Source organism: Octodon degus, unplaced genomic scaffold (genome assembly GCF_000260255.1).
Source record: "Octodon degus isolate 3935 unplaced genomic scaffold, OctDeg1.0 scaffold00170, whole genome shotgun sequence".
NCBI classification, from domain to species: domain Eukaryota; kingdom Metazoa; phylum Chordata; class Mammalia; order Rodentia; family Octodontidae; genus Octodon; species Octodon degus.
Window position 1 is genome coordinate 2,074,349 of NW_004524746.1, and position 6,113 is coordinate 2,080,461.

Consider the following 6,113-nt stretch of genomic DNA (forward strand, 5'->3'; position numbering starts at 1 on the left):
AATTCAATTTTTATTATTGTGTCTAAATATTCTACACCCAATACAAATCCTCCTTTCCCTACTCTGGGTTGACAGCATCCATCGCATGCCTTAGGTATGGTACTTGCTAGAATGTTTTTACCTCTGGGTACTATCAAATCTACAAATTCTTTTTCAGGATTTCGTGTATGTATTGGGCTCTGTGGGAGGCACTCTCTTTTTTTTTTTTTTTAAGATTTCAGTTGTACTTTATTTCTTCAATAGGCCATATTTTAATGGATTCACAGTGCCTTTACTTGGCATTAATTATGATTTCATTTAGAAATAATTTAGCTGTATCATATCAGCTGGCATGATTACTGATCTCTCCATTCCTTGGGGTGACTCTGCCAACAGGGGAAAGGTTCCATTCTGTTCCAGTTTGTGTTGTGTACAGGTCCGTGCTGCAATGCAGAATGTGGCTCCACCAGCTAGTATAGCACTACCATATTTGTCATGGAAATCAGGTGTATGTTTCTGGTGGCTCTGCCTTGCTACCATTTGTTGAATGCTTTGAACTGGAAAATGAGCTAATGCATTTTTGGCCAAGGGAAACATCATGGAGTTGAAGCTGAAACTGTAGTTACTACAGCCGCTGGCTTGGTGCATTAGTTCCAGATACCCTTGCAAAGAGCCGGTAGGCAATCTCAAACACTGTCTCCTTTGAGCATTGCCACAATCCTATAGTACAAGTTAGAACTCCTTGCTATTTTCATTTCATGAAGATAACAATCTTAGGGACCATGGGAAACTTGGCTCAGGTCATATGAATAAATAATAGAGACAAAATTCAAACTCAGGTAGGATTCAAAAGCCAGTAGCCATATAAAACTGCTTCATGAGACAAATATGACTCAAGCGGCTTCCACAAGATAGCAGTAGAATGGTGCGTAAGAAACAGTCTCTGTCAGCAAAGGGTTCCAAGTGTGCTCCACACTCCAACTATTCCACTTTTCCCGTGGGCAACCTTTCTCCTATAGCTTTCATCGCAGTTGTACTTATCATTAACATGTCATCATAGACTATAGATATTCTTTTGCATTTCCACTGTTTTTTTGTTTTCTCTTCCCTCTTTCTGTGCCTCTTATCAATCAGGCATCAGAATTTCCTAATTGATTCTCCAGTTCTTTGCATTTTTAAAAAATTTCTTATTGGTTCTTCCTTCTGACTTGATTTTATCAATCATGACTGACATAATTTAAGAGTCTCCTTGTTTATTCTATCTGCTGATTGTCTCTGAAGAGTCATTTCTTCCATGTTTGTAACATCTGAATGTGAGCTCAGTTTCCACATAATTTGCTCCCCCTTGTGTCATTGGGTGAGGAGTAATCTTAATAGGAACTATCATACTGTATTTGCCTCCTGTGGGTGTTCCTGTTTACTAGATACTATGGTTTGAGTGTGATCCTAGGGTTCACCCAAGGATTCTTTATACTAAAGAACTGGTCTGCAGAGTGGTGTCATTGGTAGGAACTGTGGGCATTTAACAAGTGGGGCCTAGTGAGAGGTCCTTAGGTCACTGGAGATGCTGACCAACCTCTAAGGAGACTGCAAAGTTCTAATTTTTCATTCTGTCCAGTTCAAGACATGATTACTAATTTAAATACCCGCTTAGGCCATTGTTTTATGCCAGTTTCACCAGAGGTGAAAACCATCTGAACCCCATTTTGTATTTTGACCTTCTAAACTATGAATTAAATAAACCTGTACTCTTTGTAAAGTTAGTTGCCTTGGGCATTTAATTATAATAAAGCAAAGCAAATCCACCAAGCCAGGTCAGTTTTTACTATTTTGGTACTCTGTGAGAAGTCTGAATACGGATTTCATGCGCAACAAAGTGTGGTGCAGATTTAAGGACTGAATTCCTCTTCACTGATTTGGACCCATGGTCTCAAGTGGATGTATAGCAAGCTCTTGCTTGTTTGCCCAGATATGTTTGCAGGAGTAGGTCTTTGGGATTACTGGCTAATTTCCAGATGGTTAACCATTAGCTTCTTAAAAGCACAGGATAGGTTTGTAGTATTTTCACTCCACACAATTAGAACTTCGAGGCTAGGGATGTGACTCAATAGTTCTGTGCGTGCTTAGCATATATGCAAGCCCTGTGTCCTATTTTCAGCACTATGAAAGTCTAAAAACAAAAACAAAAACAAGTTCTCAATCGTTAGGGCCAACAATTTAAGAAATTCCAGCTGCTGTCCTTGTGTACTTTTCAAATTTGACTTTATTCTTTGTCATCTAGGGAACTGATTCTCTTAGTTTCAAGTGTTTTTCTTATGTATCTCACACAGGATTATTTTTTTTTTAATTGATGGAATGGTTGCATGGCAGCTTCTTATCCAGTAATTCACCATTTATCTCACTATGTTCCCTCCCCATCTACTGAGCCTGCACAGTGCAAACCCCTACACTTTCCTGCATTAGTTATTGGTCTTCTTCCCATTCTCGTTATTCTTTATACCCCAGATGTCCCCTCAATGTCTCCTCAGGCACTCATAGACAGGGCTTTTGAGCTGATTGGATCTTGGTCAGACTAGTCCACTGATGAGTTTATAGCCAAACGTGATGTTGGGAGGTGAAGCATGTGGAGGAGGTGGGTCTCCGGGGGAGTGGTCAGGAGCTTCCTCCCCTCCCCATCTTTCCCCTCCGACTGCCATACTGGAGTCTTGGAGTCAGCCAACAGTGGAATGAAACCTCCACAAACCGTGAGCCAAAAACCAACCAAACAACTGTTCCTCCTGTGAGGCACTAGGAGAAGCAAAAGCTGAAAATATCCACCTGTGTGTAAAGGGAAAATTGAGGCAGGTTATAACTGACCCAGAAAATGACTAGATAGATGTTAAAGGTATAAAGTTAAAAACACCTTCATTTACAATTTAGATAATAATACAATTTAATTAAATCATAAATTTAACACATGTATAATAAAAATTAAATTTTTTACTATAATTTTCAAGATGGCGATTTTACTTTTAAGATACAATCTTAAGATATCAAGTAAGGCTTCCCTAGAGGACATACGCTATAAAGAATTTAAATTCCCTTTTGTCTTGAATATTAATGGAATGGTTGCATGACAGCTTATTGTCCAGTAATTCACCATTCATCTCACTATGTTCCCTCCCCATGTACTGAGCCTAGTAAGTAGTTATTTGTCTAATTTCTAGAAAGTAGTTATTTGTCTTCTTCCCATTCTTGTTATTCTTTATATCTAGATGTCTCATTTTTACTCTCACTTTTGATTTTGCTTTCTAATTCCTGCTCCTTCTACTTCAATAGTAGTCTCATCCACAATACTCTTACACAGACTTGCTTGCACCCATTTCCCTTTTATTTTCTAGTGCAGTATCATACCTGGAGGTGAAAAAAATCCTAGAGTTCTGGAGGTTTCTACCCTCAAAAAAGCAGGGGCACAAATGAATCCCCGCAATACAGACAACTCAGGAGGGACAGAGGATGTTAATAGTGATGATGGTAAAAGTCCTTCATATTTATTCAATCATAACATTTACCAGGCAATTTAAGTGTTTTGCATAGGTGATAGGATTTTTCAATCCATTACAACAGAGACATAACTACTATTAGTATTTCCCATTTATAAACCAGGAAACAGAGGTGCTGTATTAAAATAAGTTTGAGATTATACAACTGTTGTTAGGCAAAGTGACAGAGAAATCAGCAAAAAAGACAAGGACAACACTAGACCTTCTCTGGGAGCTTTCAGCAGCAGCAGCAGCCTGAGGACAACATTGCGCTGCTATTAGTTCAGCTCCGCCACAGTGCTATCAGTCTTTGTGTCTTCTATTTCAAATGCAAATAGACTGCATGCGATGGTGGGCCTGTCTTTGGTCTATCTCTGATTAATCAATAAGCTGTGATCAGGGAAGATAGGGAAGATAGGAATATAATACAGAGATAGCCTAGCGTAGCATGAATATGAGAGGCATATTCTAGAGGCATATTCTAGGCATATTTCTAGAAACAAGTGTTCGGTGTTGGCAGAGCATCACGCCAAGGGGACTTCACTGTATGACCTAACACTGTAAGACACTATCACATGTGTGTGCAAGCAGGATTCTCTGATGTTTACAGATACCCAAACAGCAAGAGTTATGTTCATGAACTAAAGTATACAGCGCATATGTCTTATTTTTGGTTTCTCTTGGGCGTTTATACATACTGACTAAATTAGGAATTATCATTTTATTTTCCTTAATATGGAAATACTACCTCCCTGAAGCTCAGGGAGTATTTACACTGAAATTTCTGTTTTGATATAATTACAGATTAGCTACTCTAGATCAGGCACCTGCTGAAAGCAACTAATCATTCTGGATTAAAAAATGAAATACAGTGGGCTGGGGACATAGCTCAGTGGATTAAGCACCTACCTGGTAAGCACAAGGTCCCAAGTTTGATCCCTGGTACTGGAAAAAAAAAAAACCAAATACAAAAAATAAAATATATTTGTGACCTGGTAGGACTTAAAGAAAGTCACACAGGGGATATAAAAGGTATGTGTGTGTGAGGGCAAAATAAATGTAAGTGAGAGCTAAGGGGGAAGTTCTTAAAATTATTGTCAAAGTTTGAACATCTAGAGCTTCTGCTCTCATGGTTGTGTAGCATGCCAGAATCAAAGGTAAAGCCCAGAACAGGTTAAAAGGAATAGTATAAAAGGTGACAAAATTTGGGTTCCTCAGAAGCTATATTCCCTGTGCAAAGGTGAGAGAGAAATAAATCTCATACACACAAAGGTCAGTAAGAACAAGCCTATCTTGGAGTTGGAAGAAAAAGTCTCCCCTGAGAAACTATACCAAGACATTTGATTTAGAGGCTCAAATTCAATCTGTCTGTACAATACAATAAACCTCAACTGAAGAATTTAATCTAGCCCTAGGGTGAATAGTGTCCCCAAGCAACTTGCAGAAGCAAATTCATACTCTCCAAGAAAACTCAATTTTAACTTCAGCCTCAAAGAATCCTCCTATTTACAACACCAGAAACAGGAATTCAGACTAGAAAATCAGTCTAGAAGGAAACAGTCACCATGAGCAAAAGTCTCCCTTTTAAAAGAAATAACACATAAAGATGCATGCAGTTCATTTTACTAAAAGAGCATATAAACTGTTTAACTTCTACAAGGAATTTTAAAAATGGGTTAGAAGAGAACAGATGTAAAACTAAGATGTCCTTTTGAGAAGTGACACACAAAAGGTAAACGAAAAGAAACACACGTCAAAATAATCTTAAAGATATCTTCCAGATCTTCAAAGGAACAGTGTTCCAAAGATGAGACTGAAATAGGAAGAAAAAAAAAAAAAAATTCACAAAACCCAAAAAAACCAATCCCCGATATTTGTCGTGGGCAAGAGTTTTTAAGAAAATTAAGACCAGCAGGGAAATATTAAGTATACTACTGATAAACATTCACTGGAAGGAGTTAAAAAATAGAAAAAGACACTGTCCAGGACTACAGACCTTAAATACAGGCTATTTACAACATAACGTTGTTATTGCTAGCACAAACCATTTGATCTTGTGCTCTCTTCAGTAATTGTGACTGGCCACTTTTGGGGAGGCGTGGGTGTGGGTGTTTATGTATGTATGATGGTAATTACATTACAAGATGCACCGAAAACAGCATGGCACTGCAAGCGTCTGCAGAGGACTGCTTGCACCTTTTTAAATCAGGTAAGTGCATTGCCATTTCAGTCTCGGGATGCTGTCCTTTGTTTTGGTTTGTGTGTCTTTTTGCGGGACCGGGGATTGAACTCGGGACCTTGCGCCTAAAGGGAACCCAATCAGATGTCTCATTCGTATTTTCGGAGTGAACACTGACAATAAATTCCAACAGAGTTTTCCTGGGAACAATTTGAATGGTTCGAACTCTGCTGATTATTCTAGCGTTTAGAATCTTTACTATTTTCTGAGTGCGCCTTGAAACTCACGACTCACAACGCGGGGACATGGAATCACAGCAGAGAACAGGTGAAAAGTTGTTCATAGTTGTGTTTAGCAGGGGCATACAACTCCCGTCGTTCCCTATGCAAAGAATCAACAAATAAACAGAGGCACCGCATTTCTGATTCTGTTGC